General features: G+C 43.7%; 1 protein-coding gene across 2 annotated transcripts in view; it reads left to right on the top strand.

Annotated features, from left to right (window-relative positions):
* Window positions 1-24,232, top strand: part of zgc:77158 (solute carrier family 45 member 3) — a 44,435-nt gene that overhangs the window by 2,787 nt on the left and 17,416 nt on the right. Inside the window, exon 1 of one of the 2 annotated variants that reach the window (XM_029280627.2) lies at window positions 13,794-13,980. The exons of the other annotated variant lie outside the window; for it this stretch is intronic. The gene's annotated coding sequence lies outside the window, so the exon portion shown is untranslated. Of the gene's footprint in view, window positions 1-13,793; window positions 13,981-24,232 lie in introns of those variants that run through there. 2 annotated transcript variants of the gene reach the window in all.

Here is a 24,232-nt window from a genome sequence, read left to right as displayed (position 1 = left end):
TCTTTGCCTTTTATCTCAGTTTTAAATGCTGTTTTTTCGCTGAATCAAATGTTTTATGGTGGCGAGTATTGGGGTTTCTGGTTGTCTTGGTTACAAGCTTCAGTCTCTTGATGTAAGAATTTTGGGAAATGTCAAAAGGAGGATTTGAACAGGGAAATGTACCTCTAGAGTCAGAGCTGCCGAAATAGTTGGCGGTCACTTTTGAGCTCTATACCTGGACCTCCATCAAACAGGTTGAATCTGCACAAACTGTAAGAGAAATAATCTAATAATAAGAAACTGATTTCATTTGATTTATTCAGACTTTTGCAATGTGTTTATTACGAATGTTTATATTGCGATAACGATGCGCTAGATATAATAATAAAGGTAAAAAAAAGTATTAAAACTAACTGAAAATTTGATGGTTGAACACCATGGCTGATTTTGGAAACGAGTGAGAGTAGATGTCAGAGGAAAATGCTGCAAAAATGACAATAAGACAAGATTTATAATCAGGACAGAATCAGCAGATTGCAGCATACAACATGGAAGATTGTTCCAAAGCGGAGGTGTCAGCACAGCACACGCTCCATTAGCCTTTTACCTCGGATGATTGAAGGATATTGATGCATAATTTCTGCATAATATTTAATTTTGTCAAACAGATCCATCATTTCTTCACAGTAGACTTTTTTTTCTCTTGTAATTTTCCCGCCTCTCATTTTCTTAAACCTCTTTCAAACTTCAGTTTTTCTGTCTTGAGGATTCAACGTCAGGAATGTAAACTACATCCTCATCTTAAGCAAACTCCTTCAGGAGCAAGCTGATCATTTAAAAACTAGAAGTTTCCTTTTTTTTCTTTTCCTGCTCGTGTGAGAACCATCAAGAGTCGAGAGCCACATTAAAGAAGGGAGAGGATCAAAAGGTTAAACAGCTCTAACCCATGACAGAGGGACTTTTATTGTCACCGTGACCGTGACTCTGCCATTACACAAAGACCTCTCTCCTCTCTCCATGGACCACTCAAGTGTGTTATTCATTCTGCCTGGGAAGATAGACTCTCCTCCTCTGCCCTGTTGGCCCCAGCAGCTCCTCTCCTCTCTGCTTTTGATTTATAACGCTGAAACTTTTTACCTTATTAAAAGAGTTTATAAAAATCTAAACTTTGCTTGTAGTTCTGGGCAATTAATTGAGTTTCAATTTCGAATGTGATTTTTGGCTTCCGACGATCATGAAAGCGATATCATGGAGATTAAACGATTACTGTGTACCGCATGCCGTGTTGCACACACTTTGTCTGATATAGGTTTTGTCATGCTTGGTAAATGTTCTTGTTTGTTGTTATATTTTGGCCTCAAAACCTCAAAAACATAACAAATTTGGGGCGTCAGATAGCCTAGCAGTTAAGTCCCATGCACAATGTACAGTGGCTGTAGTCCTCTCCGCAGCGGCCGTGGGTTTGAATCGACCCCAACCCTTTTCTGCATCCCACCACTCTCTCCTTAAAACATCTTCTTGTCTCTCTTCAGCTGTCCTATTCATTAAATATAATTTAATTGATGAAGCAACAGAGTCTGACGCTACGATGGCAGTTTTTGCCTTTATAACAACGCTACATGCAGTTGACATTTTGGCGGTATCAATGAAAGAGCGGTGGAAGATTATACTGGCGAGCAGAAAACCCAATGAGGCAGATTCATGATGGAGATCGTACTTGCTTGCGATGAATTTTCCCAAATATTTTCTGCTGCATCCTCACATCAGCTCACTCTGGCTTCATGCTGAAACTTTACTAGGGGTAAAGTCGTCTGTTTGCGTTTACACATGCAGCTCATCCTCTATCACTTGGGCAGCTTTTCAGGAGTTTTGCACAAGTGTGAAAAACACGATAACATCGGACAGTTGGACATGTTTTCTTGTGCCTTTATTGTAGAGATAGGATAGAGTTGGAAATCAGGGAGAGAGAGAGTAGGGAATGACATGCGGGAAAGGAGCCACAGGTGGGATTCAGACCCGAGCTGCCCGCTTGGAGGACTGTACCCTCTGTACATAGGGGATGCGCATGAACCACTCTGCTACCAGCTCCCCCTCCAATACAAACTAGACAACCTCGAATGTTAGCCTGAAAATGGCCGTACAGTTGATCCAAGGCCTTCCCGGATAAAGTCGGGGTTCGTCTGTTTTCCTTCACACATACATTCAGCTCACCCTGAAAATGTTAGGACGTTTTCAGGAGTTTGTGCATGTGTGAAAAGACCACATGTGATATCTCTATAGTCTCCCAAAGACATCATCCAAAAGTGTTGTTCCTGATAATCAGTGGCTAGCAGTGATTATGATCGGAGTCGCAGGGCTTACCCACATTCATTTAACGCTTCTTCAGCCAGTATGCTATGGCTACACCAGCCGGCTGTTCTCTCACTGCTTTCTGACAGGCTAATATACCCCCAAGCAGGGCGCGGGATAATCACCCACCACTGAGGACACCAAGCTACTTAGGCCGACTGAAGGCTTTGCAGTTTTAATCAGTCGTAGGCTGTTTATCTCCTGCTCCGAGGGCTCTCCATGTGTACCTGGATTCTCAAAGAATTACACTCTGCTTCTGCATATGTATTTCAAGACTGGTGCTGGATTAAGTGGTGAATGTTTTACATTTTCTTTTAGTTATCACCTCGTAGTATGGGAGGGTCCAAAAAGCTTTTGCTGGAAGGGCTTTTGGGAGTGGTGAAGGGAGAAGGGAGGGGGGGTCTTATGCTTAAGCTCTACGTCCTCTTCAAAGCATTGTGAGCTGCTGTCGCTCCGGTATCATGTGCAGCCATGAACAATCACAGGTATGTGATGTGTACAATGGTTGTCTCGCACATCAGAGACATGCTAGAGACTCTTAGTTCAGTGGGAAAGCTCTGCTTCACGTCTCTCATGGCAGTCTTGTCTCCCATTGGTTTCAGGTGATAACTTTAAAGTGCTGGTTTAGTCCAGGTTTAAAGCTGTTTTTCTTTCATGATCACACCATCATATGCTTTCTTTATCACACAAGGCAGTACAAAGATATATTGCTGAATTCATGTTTTGACCGTAATAGTCACATATCATACCCATAGAGTGTAGGTAGGATACACAGGCGCCCCGCCAGAGAAATGTAATTTCCTCTGAATGCACCATCACCTTTCAATGTAACTTTCTTCATATTTAGTCGCCTCATGTTTACAGCATGTAAGCAAAGCCCAACATGCCAACGTATTGTGATGTAAACTATCTCTAATATGATATGGTGTCATATTTTGCTTTATCAAGTTACACAGCAGAGGTAAAATGGTAAATGGACTAGAGCAGGGGTTCTCAACCTTTTTGGCTTGTGTACCCCCTTTCAGAATTTCTTTCAGCCGAGTACCCCCTTGTCCGGCCAAGAACATTTTTCAGGGAATCATTTGGGAAAAGAACATGAATAAATCGATGTACATGGTCTTCATACATAATGCAAGCTATATTATTAATGAATATCCTCAAGTTGGAAATAGTGCTCTATTTTATATTGCAAAGAGAACATATGCTGTTAAATAATATGTCTTTGATCAGTGTATGGATTTTCCTAGAAATCATCATATTGATTTGTTGGGGTGCAACTTTTTTTTAACGATTTGTAATGTACCCCTTGCAGTACCCCTAGAAGTACACGTACCCCCATTTGAGAAACACTTGACTAGAGCTTGGATAGCGCTCTTCTACCCATTCAAACACTGATGGTAGAGGTTGCTATGTAATATTCATTAACACCGCCGACGAAGCAGCGTGAGCAACTTGGGGTTAACTTCTTTGCCCAAGGACACATCGGACATGTGGCTGCAGGAGCTAGGGACTGAACACCCGACCTCCCGTTGGAGAGACAATTCAACTGAGCCACAGCAGCCCCCAAAATCGTCTTGACTTGATTGTTTTAAAACCCAGTTAGAAGATGTCTGGAGTCACAATTTTACAATACTAACAAAAGAAATCTTGTTCCAATTCTTATTTAAAAAAAATCTTAATTAATTTAGACTCTGAAGACGTGATGGGGAGGATAAAGGAAAAAGAAGTTGATTTTATATTGGACTGCTAAGCGTAGGCAACCCCCTCCCCCCGTCGGATAGCAGAGACCAGGCCACCACCCTAAACCTGGTGGAAATACTGATCCAGCTCTTTAGAAAGGATGCATGTAATGTCAGTTGTTTTGGTATTGGTTCTCAGTATTGGCCAGGTCTTGGTGTAGGAATCAGAAACATGAAGGGAAAATTATACTGGAACTTTTTTTGTTTCTCAGTTGTTGCTTTTATGCATAATAAAAAAAAAACCTTTTCACTCTTTTGATTTTCTGTCTGCAGAGATACCGACTGCACTTAACTTGGACCGTTTGCTTTGGGGCTTTATGTAATTTGAGCTGTTGGCTTTCCATTGACAGAATCCATGCTGTTTCCTTTGTCTCTGCGTGAATGCACATTAAGCAGGAGTTCATTTTTCAGGTCTGCATGTTGTATTTTTGTGGTTTGGCAAACATTCAAAGCTCTTGTCCCTCAAGCAGTAATCATTGTAAAAACAGTGAGCTGATTTGTTGAAACAGGAGGGGGAGGGGGAGAGGGGGGTAATGGTACATTTGATGGGGAGAAAGTGTTTTCTGTGTGTTTTCTTCCTGGAGGAATACATCCACCAGTCAAAGCCAAACAACACCTGCTTACTGGGAAAATCCTACAAGTGCTGGAGTGAACATTATTAGACCACCGTAACTCACTAACAGCGGGGGGGGCGGAATATTAACAAACCTGTCTGGTTCCTGGATCTCTCGCTGACGGAAAGCAGTGGAGCACAAAAGTTTTTCCCAGCTCTCTGCAGGGGTCCGCGGGGTCAAAGTCCAAACAGTTTCCCTGTAATAGTGCTCTGAGCCAGCTGGGCTGGAGAGAAAGACCGCTTACAGGCTCCTCTAATGGGCCAGAGCTCAAAGAAAAGATGACAGCTAGCCTACCAACAAAGAATGTCACCTCTGTGACATTGTTATCATTCAGCTTCTTCTTTGTTTCTGACACCATGACCGCTCTCTCACACTTGTTGCTGGGAGTTTTACCAGACAGCTTCCTTGTTATGTTTCCACAGGCAGGAACGCTAATAATGTGATTTTCACCTCCACTTCGTCCACTGTTTTTAAAATACGTGACTACATACTAACACCGCTCTCACCCTGTGGCAGCATGAAGGAGACACTGGTCTCTGGACAGTCTGGTGCACAGCTGATCTTCTCTCAGATCAGAGTCCTCTTGGCAAACTCTAATTGGTGTGAAAGGCTAAAAAACGCTTTCAATTGAGGCGTAAAGGTTGTCTGTGTTCATTCAATGTCTCTTTAGTTTCATGAATATTCTCCGTCTTGTCTTTGGTTTTTGCATGAAACCGCAGTGTGCCAACGTGTGTGGGTGCGTCTGGCACAGGTTCAGTTCTCCTGTGGCTCGCTCTGCCAACTGCTCTTCTCTTTAATCTTCATCCGCTGCTCTGAATTTTAGTACGTCAGACTTAAATATACTGTAACACAATGGGTGAAGTATGCCTTCCAGACAGCACTTTTCTAAAAATAGAGTCATTTGGTAAATTATGGAGACAAACAACATGAGTGGCTGTCATTTCAAACGGCCTGAGAAAACATAACTGTACTCATGTTCATCTGGCTGCTTCCATTGTGAAACACAATAATGTATAATTGTGATTTTGTGCAGGCATGTAGTTTCCCTTAAATCAGGGTTGATGACATCAGTGTTGTTTGAAAATAATCAATCAAACATTGTTCATTTTGGTTTCATGTGAAGGTTTATTTCCAACTGACTCAAACTTATCTGAACAGAATTAGTTTTTATACTTTGCTAAATTGTCCCCACAGTTTGACTGCAGTCTTTTGTTTCAGAACTCAATAAGAGCTCCTGCTCTGTCCCTGTTCCCTCATATCTCCTCTCATTTCATACATGCAAACTTTCAAACTCCAGAGACGGTGCCTGCCCTTCATTTGCCTCTGAACGGTTAAAATGATGATATCTGGTGACCACTCCGACCAGGCATTCAAATGTTGTCCTGTTTCTAAAAGTCACCTTTCCTTCTGTGTGGACAGATCTTAATAACGGTTGCTCTGCTCTTGCAATGTTTTGCTCTTTTAGCTCTTTCGTTTTTTAGTTACTGAAGTTCAACCAATGCATCCCTGACAGAAGGTTCATGTTTTTCATGCGTGTTCCCTTCATATCAGGACCTTGCCTTTTGCTTCTTGGAAACCTTGTTGAATGTAAACATGGATCATCCTCTATCAACTCCACCAGAGTGCTTTCAACAAAAAAAAACAAGCTTCTGGTTCCTGAAGGTAGCACTGGCTGACTTAGCGAGACAAAACAACAGACCAACAGTTTGCACTCTCACACCCCCTCCGCTCAACTAATTCAATTTAGCGACTTCACTTATTTCTCCCACATGGTTCAAGTGTGGAGAGGGAACTGTGTGGCATTGATGGCAAAACAGCCTGAGGTCCAGCTCTCATGAAAGGCGGGGAACAGACGGCGAGCGAGCCCAATGCTTTTTCCATAATTCCCCCTAAATGAGAAGCACTACTTTAGAGAGCTCGACACGGCTGCTAAACCCCGGCTGAAGTCCAGATGAGACACCCTGGAGCAGGGATAACACCGGCCTGTCCTCAGACACTTTCCCATGGTGATAAGGACTTGGCCAGATGTTAGCAACACACACTCACACCCCTTGTTTTGACTCCCAACCCCAGAGGGTGTGTGAAGTGGTGAATGTAAAGAGAGCAGATCTGGTGAAGTGTTTATTGTACCAAATTTTGAAAGACCCCCACCACCTCCTGATCATTTCCTACTGAAACTGCGAGAAAACCCCCGATCCGTGGGGACGGCGAAAGGTTTCCAACTTCATTTAGCACTCTTTGAAGTTTGTTCAGTGTGAAACGAGAAAAGAGCATATTATAAGACACCACAGTGCTCTCTTTCATGTAGCGGGGCTGAAAGGGATGCTTTTGAGTGTTTGAGGGAGTCCTTTGATATACGAGATGCTCCGTGCCTTATGAAAGGACCAGGCTTATGATTTGAGTCAATGTGTGTGTGTGTGTGTGTGTGTGTGTGTGTGTGTGTGTGTGTGTGTGTGTGTGTGTGTGTGTGTGTGTGTGTGTGTGTGCGTGCTTTGATACCGCCTCCTGCCAGTTCTATGTTTTTGTCAGAAATGTTTCATACAGCAGGCTTATGGGATCAGCCATGATGGGTCTCAGACAGCTCCTCCAGCTCACATACATGTGTGTAAAGACCCCTGCTGCTATACACATGTATATTGTACAGTTACACACTCAAGCGCTGACACACACAGCCTCTGCTAATGGGGGTTTTTTGTTCCACCCTAGTTTACGGTAAACAACTCTCTGTTTGTGGACTTGTTTGGGTGGTTTGTGAGTCTCTCCTCCAGAGCCTTGCAGGATGTGATTAAAAGTGAAGGAAGGAGCATTTTGTCTTGATTACATGTTTCTTTTATTAGAAGACTAAAGAGCTGATGATGGACACGTCTTATTTTCCCAGAAGGCCCAGAGTAGCCTTCCGCTCTTCTGTCTGCAGTCATGGGTTAAGCACAAATGTAGCAACGTTTTTAAGACCTTTCCTGTTATTGTGTTGGTATCATGCTGTTTTAAAAGAAGTCTGCAATAGATATAATCACAGCTCTGCTGCAGGGCATAATGTTTGGTAGGAATGATTTAAATGTTGTGTCCTCGCTCACATTATGAACACATGTGGACCGTGTGTGTGTGTGTGTGTGTGTGTGTGTGTGTGTGTGTGTGTGTGTGTGTGTGTGTGTGTGTGTGTGTGTGTGTGTGTGTGTGTGTGTGTGTGTGTGTGTGTGTGTGTGTGTGTGTGTGTGTCGTCCTGCGCGTGCTCTACGCTTTAGAGGGAGGGAGAGGACTTTGCCCCCGTTGTTCATCTCTACCATCTGGTTCGTATAGCGTCTCACTGAGGCGTTAATCGTTGTGCCTCGGGGCCACTCCTGTCCTGACAACAGCTGGAAGAGGGAGATGGACCTGTTGATGTCCGTCTGTCCTTACGTCTGTCGGTCCTCTGTGCGCCGCTGTATTAGCTGTGTCCCTGCAGCTGGATGGGTCACGACCTTGTAGTTTCTTCTCGTTTCTTGAAAAACAGCTGGAAAGTCTTCCTGGCACTTCTCCCTCCATCTGTAACGTATCTCCGCCTTAAACTTCCGACAAGTCACCCGGTGACTCGAGGCTACTTCAGAGTACTTTTAAGGTTACTGACCAGTCTTTCCTTTTAAGAATGGCACTGACATAGTGAAGGACAGATGTTGAAGATTTGGGCAAAGTCCGCAGAATATGATTGAAGTTTAAACAGTAGTGACTGAACTGAAAAACACAACTATATACATTTAACAGAGCTGGAGAGAGAGAGATAGAGAGAGAGAATCCTACAGGTGCTTGAAGTCGGTGCTTCACAAAGGTGTAGTGCTGTTTGTTGTTTTGCGTCAGGACTTAATGAAGGTTAAGCCGTGGCCCGTTCAAAGCTTATCTAAGCAGCTTTCATTAGTTGCAAGTTTAAATACATTAGTCAACTTAAACTAACCACACAATCAGATGTTGAGTTGACTCAAAAGTGTCATGACTCTGAGAACATAAACATCAAAATCTTCAGTATTTTTAAAGGATGGATCCATGAATGAAACATTTTGTAATTATTGTGGCAGTGAGAGATACAGTCAAAAAATAAAAGTTGTTTTGGCTCTTTTTTACGGTACTTAACTCTGCTTTCCATATTGAAGTAAAAAAAACATAAAACAAAGACATACTTCAATTATGTCTCATTCGTTCAGTCAACAACAAACCCTACAGTGTTTATTAGACCTGACTAAATGACCCTATTCTCTGATTCAGCTTACAGGTTAGATTCTATGCCTTAGCCTGAGTTCGAGCCTGGTCCGACTCCGCCCGCCGACCCAAGCTGGGTTAGTCCAGGATCCCCCTTTCCATTCCTCGGGCCAGAAACAGATGAATGTAGAACAGGACACACAAAGTTCAACCCAGGGAAAAGGTACCGTGTAGCAGCTGCACAGGGGACGTGGTCCATGAAGCTTTAGGTTTGGCAACAGAGAAGCAGTCTGTGTTTAGGTGAATGTCGAACAGGACACACAAAGTTCAACTCAGGGAAACAGCTGCACAGGGGACGTACAGAGAGGCAGTCCTTGTTAGGCAGAAGACAGGTTCGGAACCAGGCGGAGGGTCAGAAAGCAAGACGGGGACGTGGGCAGACACGCTCGGGAGCAGAAGCAACAACACAGAGACACAGACTCATGGGGATCTAAAGCTTAAAGTAAAGAAACACCAGCAGTGATAAATCACTGCTAAGAAACACCAAACAGCCCGGGAGATGAGCAGAGAGTTTGTAAAAATAGTTTGTATCATTCCATGTTTTCCTTATAACCTAATGGCGCTGATTTTTAAATACATGCATCCCGGTAGCGCTCATTGGCTGGTTCCAATCAGACTCGGTCCCACAAATACAGTTAGTGAGACGGGGCAGGGAGACCGTGCACGGGCTCAGTGGATTCTTTGGGCCCGATCTATGCGGTATGTTAACATCGTAATGTAAGAGCATTAAACTGATTTAAAATATGCATTCCCTCAATGGGATAGAGTATTTCAGTCTGATTGAATGAGACTGTAGAGATCTTTGTCCTGCCTTTATATGAACTCATAATGGACGGAGATGTTTTATCTTCTTTAAACTAAAACACTGAATTCAGACTTTAGTCAGATCATACACTCTCCTCAAGTTGCAGCTGTATTTATTTCAGGACAAATGATGAAAATGAACTATTTGACCGGCTGAATGAAGTGTAAGAGAGGCCGGAATTGATTGTTGAATATTGATTAAGTGATACAGGATCAACCAGACTTCCCTATTTTCTGTCTGGTTAGCCTCATAATTGATTTGACAGGAATATCACAGTCTGTTTATCCTTTGAAACACGTTGACTTGATGTTGACTGCTCAGAAGAACCACAAAAACGAAAGCTCCTCCTGAAGACAATGAGTAATTTTAAAAGTGAGTTCTAGTTTCTCTTCCTTTATGAAGGATGAACATATCTTTCTGAGTATTGTTCCTGCGAGGACTTGTCTTTTCTAAGAAGCTGTCCGGCCACAGGGAAGCAGTCTTTGTTAGCAAAGTATCTGAAGGAGGAAGTGCAGAGACCAGTTAGGAACCACTCGTAATATACAGTAGGTTCTTCTAATCCAGAATGTCTGATTAAAAAGTTGTTTTTCTTCTCGTGTACTGTTTCGCTTAGCTGAAAAGCCAATCAGAGTGATTCCTCTCACCAACCACGCTGACGCCGAAAAACGCTTATTCAACATGTCGAATTGGCCAAAAAAAAGCAAACGGGGTGACTCACTATAGGGCGACGATCGCTCACTGTCGGTCCTAGTCTCCTTGGTGTGTCAGGGCCTTAAGATCTCACCTGAACAGATTTCTGTCCTTTAGACTGGGTCCCTGAAATACAGTCATCGAGACGGACCGGTTTCCGGTTGGAGAGGATGTGCACGGGCTGGGTTGGGTTGGGTTTGGGCTGGATTCTTTGGGCCCGAGCCATGCTCTGGTGTGTGGTTTTCAGGGAACTCCCTATAGTGGATAAGGTCGCCATAACTGTTTGGTCCGAAAAAACCCCTCATGTTGCTTTAATCGAAATGTTCTAGATCGACTTTGAAAGCAGCCATCTGAAAACCTTGCTATGCAGAGCCACATTTTAAGGAGGCCTGGCCAATAAAAGAACAATTTGAAGCTGCATGTGTGTATCTGCTGTGTGTTTAAACACCGGAATAAAGCTAGAAGGACAAACTTTAACTTTGTTAAACAGTTGATTTGAGATTTGTTAAAAAGGAAAGCAGCCCTTGTGTTAAGTATAATGTATCTTTGTAACATCGTGGGCTCCTCTACGGATCGCTTCATAATTGAATTTTCATAATTTATGATCCTGAGGCAGCTGTGACTGTACGGCAGGGTGCAACAGATGGCCGTTTGTAAGTGCAACACACAAGGTATCTCTGTAACGTCCTGGAATAGATAGATAACTCCTGGAGAATCTTATCTGTCTGCTGCTGTGAGATGCTCATTGAAGAAGTGCTGATCCTGAAGGGGCTACATGTTAAAAGCTGTATAGACGCTCTGTGTTTAGGCGTCGGCCTCACATGTTAACTTAAAGGTTAATTTGCTGTGATTGATCCTCTTCCATCCCGTCCCTTCGTGCTCTGTATAATGTGGGTGACATTTAGGCTTTATTGGGTCTCTGCTGCTATGCCAGGAGTATTTGACCCTTGAGTTCTATTCCTGATGCACTCTTATGGTTCCCTTGGTTTTATCAAAGCAGCGAGCAGCGTGTCGTAGCTTTTTATGGCCATGTTGGGTTTGGCCGGTGTCGGAGGAGCCGAGCTTTGTGGAAAAGGGCTACCATGGAATTAAAACCGTCTTTGCCTGCACAGTACAAAATGCATCTTTAGTGAAGCTGTAGTCATGCACACACACCCCATGTAAACAACAGAAAACGTGTTGCAGCTAAGGTTTCTGTTACCGCGGCAACAAAAACAAAAGTCCCAGGCTACCGTTTTTTTTAATTGCTAGAAATTGCAAACTAAGGGTTTTATTCTGAGCGTGGGCGGATAGCGTTCGCAGCAGAAAGCAGCCGTCTGGATGAAAAGATGAAAGTTGAAAATCTTTCAAATTTTCAGAAAAGCACTGTTGACGTCACCGGAGCTCTTTTCAAAATGTATGATATTCCCCGTATTTTATCTCGTACCAACATCCTCTTCGCACCGTGACTGATTGGGTAAAAAACTATTTTAAATATAAAACATGCAGCAAAAAGTAACAGAGCAGTGTCGGTCTTTCAGCGGCCGTTGTCAACAGACTGTTGCCATAGAGACAGGGCTGACATGCAGCGTACAGCCACTGCTTTTCTGCCTGGAAAAAACGCTCTGTGAACACAGGACCTAACTTCTTCACACTGTCTAAATTGCACAAATACATTGTCAATATTTCAGGACAGAAATGTTGCCTACATATTTGTGCATTTTTTTAGACACCAACAGGACTTGAGAAAAATGTCAGTATTGGTCAACATGTGATGGATGGATCCTCGCTGCCTTCTCTGTCTCACTCCAACTCTTGAGTCAAATTATGACTGAAGATCTGTATTTTTTTTTTTAAAGTTTTAGTACTTATTTTGATGCTATTGATCATTAAAATATTATTTTAACACGGTGTATCAAAAAGGTCACCGTTGTTTGTCAAGATGTGGTAAAAAGATTTTGCTGCCTTTTCATTTAATTTTGGGTTGAAGCTGTTGAGCTGTTAGCAGGACGAGCCGTCAGCTCGCTGGGGAAGTACGTGTCTGGTATGTGTGGAACTCGAGGCTTTGGGGGCTTTTGGCTGGAGCCTCATTTCTTCACTGTATACCTCATTATTCTTCCTTCCATACTGTTCCCTGGGCTGACATGATGATAACTCAGCTGGTGTTTCAGTTTGTAGTTGATTATGTGGCTTGGAGAGTGTGTTTGTACTTGGGTTGGGTAATAGCCAAACACGGAGAAAAAAAAAAAGCTTTATATCTGGGGAAGCCTTTGTTAGTGTTCTATGCTTATTATGTCACTTGAACAAACAATTTTTGACCGCTATGGCATTTTAATAAGTCTCGACTCGGAGATTGAAGCTGAGTGAGTGAAGACCCGGCCTTTCTCCAAAATGGGATTTTCAGAATTCTCTTAATTCCAGGCAGGCCGCTCCTGTTGCAGCGAAGTGCTGCCAGCCGTTCTCCGCACTCTGTCTTCATATTGATCTGCCTCCAGGCTCCACAAATGGAGATTCCTTAAAGCCAGCCGTAGTCTAATGACATTACTCAACACACCCTCACGTCCTCCACCCAACCACAACCACCCAACACACTTTAGATCTCCCTCCGCTCCTCTTCCCCCCCCCTTCCTCTCAGTGTTATCAAATTAAAAGCTTTTCCATAGAGGGCTGCTCTTGGCCTCCAGGCGTGGGGTACAGATATGGCAGACAGGCAGGGCTGGAGTGATGGTGTTTTTGTGTGTGTATGCACGCGAGCATTTGTGGGTGTTTTTCTGTGCGTGTCTATTCAAATAGGCTTATTCTCGGCTGAGCTGTTGAACCCAGAAAAGGGTTAAAGCAGTCCATGGACAAGCGGTCAAGCAGGAGTGTGAGCTTAACGACCGGGCTGCAAGGAGGAAGGTAATGAGAGAGGGAGGGAGAGCGGCCCCTGCTCTGATAGGCAGCTGAACATGATACTGGGTCAGGGGGTATAATACAGAACTTTTAGGGAGTGGTTATAGATAGTGAGAAAGAAGAGATGGGGGAGTGGCCTCGGTGTGGGGTTGTGAGATGATATCAGTTCATTCTTTGTCTCCTAACTGCCTGTGGTGCTCCCATTATACGGCACAGGTGAGTGTGTGTGTGTGTGTGTGTTTGTGTTGCTGAGCTTTATCTGAGGTCACATTTTTAGCTTTCGTCTCAATATCCCGACAAAACCTTAAGGGCAAAACTGAAACGATTCATTTTTTTCAGAGCGACACAGGCAGACAGAAAGCGGCAGGATTCCTCAAGTGCTTTGGGATTTTCCCAATTGCCACCTTGCAGGCTGAGGCACAGAGGAGCGAGACGGAGGGAGGGAGGGAGGGAGGCAGAATAATGGGAGGGATGCAAAGGAGGTGGGTTAAATGAGAGAGGAGGGAACAGGGGACACAAAAAAGCAGCAGGGTAAAAAAAGAGTCAGACTCTTGAGCACAGAGTTGAAGCAGGTGGTCAACAGAGTCAGCGCAGATATGCTCAGACTGCGGGTGAGAGGAGTGTGTTGATTGGATAAAGAGAGTGAGCAGCCTTTAAAATAGATTTCGATACATGTCTGAAGATGGACCTTTGAGCTTCACCACTTGTGAGTATCCTTCTTTCACTCCTTTGTGAAGAACTTCTTCTGTTTTCTCACTTCCTCACACATCGTCTCACCTTAAGGTGTGACTCTCTAGAATTTTGTATAAAAATACAGACTAGTCAGTGTTTCTCTGTAATGGCATACAGTACAGTACGTGTGGGATTTTCTCCTGCTGTCAACCAGCCAAGCGTGATGCGTTCCCTCTCAACGTGATGAGTTCATTGTGGTGTGTGATTTGGACTGTCTGTATTGTGCGTGCTAATCGCAGTGAAAGGTCAGCTGTATCAATTTTACTTAAAAAAGTCTAATTTAAGCAACGTTCGAGACAAAGAAATTCCAATGTGACCTTTTCCATCACGTTAACAAGATGCCACATTCTGAATGAAAAAAAACCCCAAGCCAAGACAGTTGAATTGAACACCCTGCAGAGAGTCGTACGTTTTATGAAGTGGTGATGATCATGATTTTAAATGTGTGTGCAAAATGCACTGAAGCTTTCATAACATCCACAGGCAGTAACTTAGATTTAGGACAAAATTCTAAGCAGAGATAACGGTGAAAACCAGCTGTGTTTGTAAGTGTTCATAACAAACCACATTATTTCCGCATCTTCAGTCTGTGCTACCATGTTTCATCACGTTGATCAGAGATACAAGCTGATTAAAGCTTCTTAAAGTCCTGACTGCTCTATTAACTAAATGTAAACACACCTGATCACGGCTGAATGAAAACTCATTAGCGTTTGCATTCCCTCTTATTAGCCCTTTCACCTTGGCACAATAGGTCTTCAGTGAGTGGAAAGCCGGGTGTCCGCGGGGAGGCACGTTATCAGCCACATTGACTCACAAGAGGCCGCATGACTGAACTCTGCTGCTCGCCATTGTTGTGCTATTTGCATGGGCCAGGATGATAACGGTCACTCCCTGAGCTGGAGCTGTGCAGTGTGCAGGCTTTACCTCGATTCACCCTGACACACGCGCACACACACACACACACACACACACACACACACACACACACACAAATACTCCCTAATACCAAACCCGGCCTGCATTCCTCTCATGTTCACTCCTCAGATTAGCACTCGACTTTTCTCCTCTCAGGATTTAAGTTTGGAGAACTCATTTGTAAATAAAAACATAACTATACTTTGCAATACCAAAACTTTTAAAATGAGTATCTGAAATGATTGAGACGGGAAAATAATCTAGCAATACTCTATTTCAGAGGGCGCTAGTTTGACGTCAGTAGCTAAAGAAGAGAGGGAAGATGAAGAGGTTTCAAAGCAGGAGCTGAGCAGAGAATGGACAAGAACAAACTTTTTAAATATTGCAAGAGACCAATGATATACATGTATGGAGGCCATTGTCCTCCAAGCGGGCGGCCCAGGTTCGTATCCCACTTGTGGCTCCTTTCCCGCATGTCATTCCCCACTCTCTCTCCCTGATTTCCAACTCTATCCACTGTCCTATCTCTACATTAAAGGAACAAAAAGCCCAAAAATAAATCTTAAATAATTAAATAAATAAATACACAAACTGCAGGACGCCGCCACGCTTCAAAGCTAATCACTTCCTCCAGGAAGCCGATTGGAGACCCTGCATGCCCAATAGAGTGCAAGAGCTCGGTAAATTACTGCGTGCAATGTGTTGGAAGGATTTAGGCCGATTGATTACTACATTAAAGCCAGTTGTATTGACCCAACATTTCAGGAAGGGAATGAAAACTTGAATAAGGTGACACCAAATCGGCTTTAGAGAAAAATCCTTTAAAAAGCTTTTCTGTTTCAAATCCAGAAAAAAAAAAAACTGGCTGCAACTCTGAAGAGATTTCCCCTATTTGAGCAATACATAGATTTATTAGAAATGACATTTGTTTCCACATTCAATATCTCATATTTAAATATATGAAAAAGGTATTTTCGTTATGGATCATGACCATGATCAGAGTCATACTGCACACCTCCGCTGGTCACTTGTTGTCTTTAACCAGCTCTTTAAACAAGGTTTATTTACTGAACAGTGTACCAGCGTTTTCTCATAATGCAGGACTATGACCTCATCGGGGGGATAAGGTGTTAAAAAGTGGCGCCACCAGCGTGCAGGGGGTGATGGTAGTGGCTGCACTTGTGGTCACTACAACGCATGACTTAGCATTTGATACTGGTATAATGGTTTCACCCGTATATAAGATACAGATACATGATGATGATGATTAAAGCCCTCAAGAACAGCTGTCCATGATGTTGTTGATGATGACACTATATATTACTTTGCTCTGCCTCGGGTCACTTCCTGTCAGCACCTGTGCTCTGCCTCGGGTCACTTCCTGTCAGCACCTGTGCTCTGCCTCGGGTCACTTCCTGTCAGCACCTGTGCTCTGCCTCGGGTCACTTCCTGTCAGCACCTGTGCTCTGCCTCGGGTCACTTCCTGTCAGCACCTGTGAGTCTGATCGGTCTTAAAGCTGATCCTTTACACTTCCTGACGTTGTGTTCCTCTCTAGATCTTCACTTGTGTTCTTACTCTCTGATGTTTCTCACTTAGCGTCTCCTTAATGAATTATAGAATTGTTTGTCTCATACTTGGATTTTACAGTACTTATATTTGTTGTCATAGAATTAAAATTAAAGAATCAAAATTTTTCATGAATTGACTTCAATCTCATTTCTACATTAGAATATTTCAGGTAATTGTTATAGAGTTTATCGTCGCCTCCCTATTTTTAGGTATGTTTTTCATAACACTGTTGGTGAGTGAGTTATGAACTGAATGGATTTTCCTCTCGAGCTGATTATTCTCTCTGTTATAACTCCTGAAGACACTGATGGCATGTCTCTCTCTGGAGCCATGAACTATGAGTTTCCTGTCATCTTTTTGGGTCTTTTAAACTTCAGGGATTTAGTCTGAGTCATCGTCCTTAATTAGGTTCAGGGATGGAAAGAGGACTTCACAGTTTTGGCACAGCGAGGATCGTCATTAGACCCTCAAAATTAGACAAGGTCGTCTCTGCTGCTCCTCCATGAGATGTATGTCGGCCCATCATATCTTCTCTCAGAGGCTCGATTTTAAAAGAAGAGGCGACAGGTTGATTCTTCATTTAACCAGGCTGGAGGATGGTACAGGAGGAGGAGAATACTGGCAGCAGAAAGCTTTGAAACGTTAGGTCGGTCACATGATTTGCTGTGAAAGGCAAGAGGTCGAGGGTCAGAGGGACGGATGTGGGCTTAAGATTACAGGCTGGGGGGCAGGGTCAGCAAAGTCAGAGCTGCCTTTTCAGTGAGCAGAGGCCCCCGACACAAATCAGAGACTAAAGTTTTTATTGAAGCAGTTAAACCAGTTCTGTGTTATTATCAAGTTGTTGGGAAACAGAGGGAAGCAGAGTGTTTGGAAAAAGGTCGCCAGAGGTCTGCTGGTGTCCTCATCTGGACGACAGGCCACAGGACGATGTAGAACAGCTGGTCGAGGTGAGTATAAGAGAGAAGCAGAGGGACTGAGTGAGAGTGGGGGAAATGGTTACATGAATGACGATATGAAAAGGTCACAGGAGTTGTAACTTAGCAAACAAGAACAGTAACCGTTTCCTGGGAAGTTTTGTAGGGAGTCGAGGACTAAGTGTTGAAGATGTGGAAGTGGCTGTGGGGGTTGTGTTGCACTTTTATCTCTTATCTGTGTTGTTGCACACACAGCACTGGAGGAGTCTCTAAACTGACTTAAAGTGACCACAAACCTCAAAACTAGCTGAGATGGAATAGTGCGAGGATGACTGAAATAGAGGGCAGAATGAATCAGTCAGCGTTGGGAACCTTTAATATTTTACACACATCGCTCACTGAGTTTTTCGCGCCTGCTCTAAGCAAAATCTCATCTGTGCAGACCATTGGAAGAAATGATAAGCACAATGAAGCTGCTGTCCCGACGTGTCTTCAAGCACTTTTAGGAGTGGTCTGTGCTCCTGTGTGTGTGTTGCTTACACATAGCGTCATACCTTTTGAGCAAGATGTTGTTCAAACTTTTGTTAAATCCTGCTCTGCTGCCATCTGAAGGCGGTCGTACACAAAGTACGTCAAATTTAGTCGATGTGATAAAAAGCCGGGTGCACAGAGCTGTGGTGCTGTTGTTGCTGAGTCAGACAGTGCATTGAAACATCATGGTGGGCCGTAAATGATGAGGAGATTCTCTTTGATATCCTCCTACGATGTGGAAATGTGATGTTGTCTCATCACAGATGCTGACAGAAGGAATGAAAACATGAGTCACTGATTCCGTTATTAGATTCAGTTGTGCTGATAGAGAAATTTAGTGTGATTTGCTAAACTGAATCAGAAAAGGACAACGACTGACGGATCGAGGGTTTAAAGTCACAGTGTTAGGATGGAGTGAGCTTGTGCTGATAGATCTGATAGATTCTACGTTTTTAAGTTGTTTTTTTGGGGGGGGGGGGGGGGGGTTACTTAAAGTTATGACAGTGGATAGAGTCAGAAATCGGGGAGAGAGAGAGAGAGACAGGGAGTGAGGAATGAAGTGCAGGAAAGGAGACAGGAGGTCAAGGAGGTCAGATTCAAACCCCAGCCGCCCGCTTGGAGGACTAAAGGCCCCCGACACACCAAGGACATCATCGGTCATCGTCCTAGTTTTTGCAGTGTGTCCAGCTTCATCGCTACCCGTCGGCCCCCATCTGCCTTTTTTCTGCTGATTCAACATGTTGAACCGGTCGGGGTGGTCAGTGAGAGGAATCTCTCTGATTGGCTGTTTGGAGGTTTCATTTCTCTCCAGCTCTCATCACAGGTTCAGGAAAGCCCCTTGAGCATGCTTTCACCCATTAGTGCGGTTTCTCCTTATTTGTCTCCTCCGCCTCTTCTTTTCTTTTTCCACTAAGAGACAAAGGGCTGACAACGCCAGCACCATTTTCAACATTTTATCAGACATTATTCTCCATTAGTAGGCTACCTATAATATGAGTGGTGACCGACAGCGGTGTGAAAATGGTCTTCTCGTATCATAACAACGGACTACCGCCGCCTGCTGGCATGGAGAGTTATTTCCTCTCACTCATGCGCAGATCGTACGTGGTGGTTGGCCGTCGGCTGTAGTCTTTGTGGTGTGTTCTAGTGCAACTTTCTGGCCAAGACGTGAGGCGTTGTGAGGTGAATTTTGTTAGGCAAACAATGTTGTAACTTTGTCTAAATGGTGCATTTGCATCATGTGTCATAAATGTAGAAAGAGAACAAAGAGAAACCAAATGAGTTTCTGTTGAGTTCAGAAACAGATTCAGATTCTGACAGAAACGTTCTCACACAGGAACAATCATGCACACTATTGCAAGTTAATACACAGCTAATAATATGATAGTACGTCGGCTATTTTAGTCAAATACACACCAGTCCAGCCTTTACAGCATGCAAATGACTTGATGTGAATAAGAGCTTTCTGTTTCAACTCATCAGCAGTTATTTTATCTGTGTATGCAAAGAAAGAACTGTAGATACAACAAGAGCTGAGAACAGGAAGCAGGTACAACAAACAGATCATTTTAGTGCTAAAAGCATCTGAAATATCCAACCCATGAAATATGAATTATACATAGGAAAGAGAGTGCCAGTTCAGTTTAATTCAAAGTTTACTTAGAAATGAAAAACCTCACTGAGATCAAGAATCTCCTTTACAAATTCAGTCATTACTCCTTAACTGGCTTCCAACATACTCATGTACTTTTATTCAGGATACAGATTTGTGATGTACCTCAATGCTCCTTGATACAAAGTATCCAAAGATTTAAGGCATCGAGAAAATGCATGCATATATAAAACATCACTGTAATCAGTGAAAGGCATCAAAGTATTTATGTTTTGGAGCAAAAAGAAAAAACTAGACTCATTTCTGACAGAAAAGTAATCAGCTGCAACCTGAACTTCTTTATGAGCTGCTGAATATGAATGAGTCAATGCACTGGTCTATTTATGAAGGGCTGTGATGTTTCTCAGTTGAGACATCATTTGTCTCAGAGGAGATGCAGAGAAGGGTCTTGTCTGTTGCCCCCTGAGTCTGGTTAATCCTGTGACACTAAGATAGTGATATTTCTGCAGCATTATAAGCAGTGCAGTATTAATTAGCCATTGCCTCATCTTAACTTGTTTGTTATTGAGAGAGCAGAGAGAAGGAGAACTACAGAGAGAGGTTTGTGGGAAGTATGCCAGCCAGAGTAGCAGGCAGCAGAAATGCCTGGTCCTGCTGTCCCTGCATGCACACGGCCAGGTCCATTAATGTGCAGGAAGGCCGCCCTGCTGCAGCCATTCAGTCCGAGCCAAACACACAACCAGACCCTCCTGCTGAGGTTTCTGCAGCCACAGCCGCGACTGTGCTTGTGGCTCTGATGTCATCTCAGAGAAATTCCTTCCTCTCTTCTTTTCCAAACCCTGCTGTCTGCTGGGAGACCCCCACCTCCATCCTGCCCACCCAACACCACACACACACACACACACACACACACACACACACACACACACACACACACACACACACACACACACACACACACACACACACACACACTCTATATCCTACCATCTGAACTCTGCGTTAAGAAAAGACTTGGAAATGGACTTGATACCTCACTATATCGCATTTCTCTCCCTGGCACAATGTATACAAAGCCTGTTTTGTATTGTACAAAAACGGCTCTGAGTCATTAGGACTGTTTTTGGGGGGGCCTGCGGCTGAATAGAGCTTGGTAATGGAGCAGTGGGAGAGCTGACAAAAGCAGCCCCCCCCCCACCAACACCACCACCCCTTCCCTCAGCAGACAGACTCAGACTGTAGTGTTTAAACACATAAGGTGACAGGGAGAGCGGCTGTGTGTTTGTATTGGCTGTGGGAAGATGAGGGGCATGACTGGAACATAATTGTAGAGTCAGACGTGTCTTTAGCCTGTTTTACACACCGACTCTGCCCGTTAAAATCTTCCTACACGTGTCCCGTACAGCTGGAGATTTTCCCTTTCCTACAAGGTGGGTAGGCAGAGTCAGACATGACCTAAGATGCTGCAAAAGTCCCGGTGTAATGTTTACAAAATGTCCAAGATGGTGAAGAAGCCATACAATCTGACACTATGACGACAGTATTTAACTTAATATATCAATGCATACAATATATTCACAGTAAAAACAAAGAGTGCAAAGAACATGCTAACCAGCAGAAAAGAGAATGAAGCAGCTTCATTGCGTGCAGTGAGATTCTTCCTGAATATTTCTTGCTGCTGCACATCGGCTCACCCTGATTTCATGCAGAATTTTTACTTTAGGGAGCTGGCAGGAAAAAGTCTGGATAAGGTTGAGGTGAAATATTCAGCCGTTTGTGTTTGTACACCAGCAACTCAACCCTCAAAACTTTCAGGAGTTTGATACATGCATGACTAAGGCTGCTTGATTATGGCCAAAAAAAAATTGATACTGACATCAAGATCATAAAACACGATTACTATTTGACTTTCCAACATCTGCATCACTTAAACACTGAACACTACAAATAGAAAAGTGGAAAAATGGCCTTAGACTACCACAAGTTAAACTTTTATGTCTGACTTTGGGGTGGATATAATGGAATGATAAATGCTCTTCTTCCCTCTAGCCACCATCTCTCAGTCCTTCCATCCTCCCTCACATCTGCCCTAACTTGGGCTTGCCAACGCCACTTGGGTCAAGACTGCAGCAACCATTCAATTAACAAACCCCTGGAATCTGACTCGCGTTCGGGCAGGCGTCCAGAAAAACCGCGCCCGCTTGGGTGGACGAATCAGCTTTCTCTGCTCTTGCCACTGAGGACCCTTCTGTGTTTTTCGGTGAGAACTTCTGACAGAGAGTCAGCTGGGGCAGCAATAGAAAGCATTCACACTGAGACCCAGAAGCATGCAGGCATAACCAGTCGTGGGCAGACATGTCAAAAGGCTCCTCTTAGAATGCAGGTCAGAGCTGAGCTGACCTCAGGGGTTGAGGAAGGACGAGGATGAAATGCAGAGATGAGGAGGGAGGAGGGGAGCTGATTGTACATCTACACGCACAGAATATGTTGGTAGGGGGTTGTAGTTGCCAGACAGGCCGCAGGGGCAAAGGCTGCTCCCCTGATGGGGGTCTTTCAGCGTGCCTGGGCCGGGTGGGAATGAGAGCTGACGGGTGTGAAATGCTCCTCTTTCTCAGTGACCCAGGCCCCTGCTAGGTCCAGCCTGCTAACACTGTCGCTTTGTCCCACACATTCTCCAAGAGCCTGAATATCAAAGGACTCTTAAAGGCCGAGCTCGGGCTGCATGAATGCTGGAGGGACTCTGATGGCATCATTGATGGCATGTGGATAACTTTTGTGATTGCTATGATGTGACAGGCACTCGGAGGTTGAGACGGGCATTGTAAGTCTGATGACGGAGATTTGAGCGAGTGACTGTAACATTTAAGGAAAACTGCTGAGTCAATGTGTTGCAACACTCTGGATTCTTGAGAAATCTTTATTCATATCCTATTTTGTGTCTTCTTAGCCAACACCTCTTAGAACATGTTACCTAACAAAACTGATTTTTTTTTTTTTAACCACACAAGATGTATATCCCTGGGATACATCATGATTCAATTAGATCACTCACTGAGCTGAGCACAACTCTGTGATTACCCAAGTCTTCTTCAAAATGGTGACATCCATTTTGCTTACTGGTAGGGAACAGATGGGCAGCATTGGCAGAGAAATGTCACGGCAAATGCAAATATAGCACCTTGTTGTTTCTGTTTTTGCCGCTGTTCTGACTGTTCTTGCTCTTTCCCTCTGCTTAAAAAGAACTAACACCTCGCTGGAGGATAATGATGACGACAACGCTGATCTGGGTTCTACTTTTTGTTTCCGCTCCACAGGAAGCAGAGAGACGTGTATATAAATGCACACAGATTAGAGGCAGTCTGACGGTGTTTACAGACGACATGTTGCTTCAGCAATCTGTTTTTCCTCTGCTAAACACTAACTATTAGACTGAAGGGTTTTGGTTTTGTTTGTCATTCTTCTTGTTGGAAATTTAAGTCATTGCATGGCTAAAACAGATCAAATATACAGAAACAGGCCAGGTTTAGGATGACACTTGCCTTCTTGATAATAGTGCATGACATGGAGAATGTCAGCCATTGTCACTGGAAAGACGATCCTTCAAGGTGTGCTTGACTTGTCTGTCAGTGTGAGATTGTGTGACTAAAATAAATATTAGACGGTTGTTGTTGGTCAATTTGATTCTCAAAAATTCTTGTCTGACTGAGACACATCACATAGAGGGTGCACTAATAGGGCGTTCACACTTGCAGAAATCTCCTGTAAAACCTCCTGATATTTCCAGAAGGAGCTGTATGTGTGAACGCAAACAGCCACATTTTTCACTCGCACTTCACTGGGACTTCTTCTCCCAGACCCCTAGTCTTTTATATGCATAAAGTCCGAGTGAGCTGATGTGAGAACGCAGCAGGATCTTCTCCGGAGAATTCTCCTTGTGCCATTCATTATGTTTTCTGTTTGTCAGTGTGTTGTTCTCCGCTCTTTTGTTGATAGCGTGATTCCGTTGAACTACACACATAGCATTGATATAAAGGCAAATATTGTCATTATTGCATCTGTTGCTTCGTCTGCTACTTCCACATCGTCTTTTTACATCGCCTCTTACCTCAGGAGACCCCCTCCCCCCAGCGCCCACCCTCCTGTCTGACATGGTTAGTCTCCAGCTGTGAGGAGCATATGTGAACAGCCAGGTCAGGAGAATCTCCAGAGCAGACCTCCTGACATGATCTAGATATTTTCAGGAGGGTATATGTGAAAACAGCTTTACTGAGTCTTCCTGTATGTGGTACAACCTAAACATCGTGCTGTGTAAAATCACACACTTGAGACTTAATCTACCTCCTGCCTTACAGTCTCTCTATGCTGATGGCTATTCAGGAGCTAAAACCTGCCTCATGCACACTGAGCTGAACAATGGTAGTACTCTCAGAACATTTCTGGAAGGCGGACTCACATTTGTGAGAGAGCTTAATAATAGGGATAATGACAGGTTGGGAAAAGGAGAGGCTGTGTTTGAGAGCCTCCCACTAATACTAGAGTTATTATGGAGAAGGGAAAGGAAGAAGTCGTGTGGAAAGAGATGAAAAATTACACCGTAGACTTTTTTCTGTTTTTAAAATGGGTCTATCAAATCTCCAGCAAAGCATGTTTTAGGACTAAAAAAGAAAACGTGCAAGCGAAG

The sequence above is a fragment of the Labrus bergylta genome, chromosome 7 (assembly GCF_963930695.1).
Source record: "Labrus bergylta chromosome 7, fLabBer1.1, whole genome shotgun sequence".
Classification (NCBI taxonomy): Eukaryota; Metazoa; Chordata; class Actinopteri; order Labriformes; family Labridae; genus Labrus; species Labrus bergylta.
This window is presented reverse-complemented; position numbering and strand designations above follow the sequence as displayed.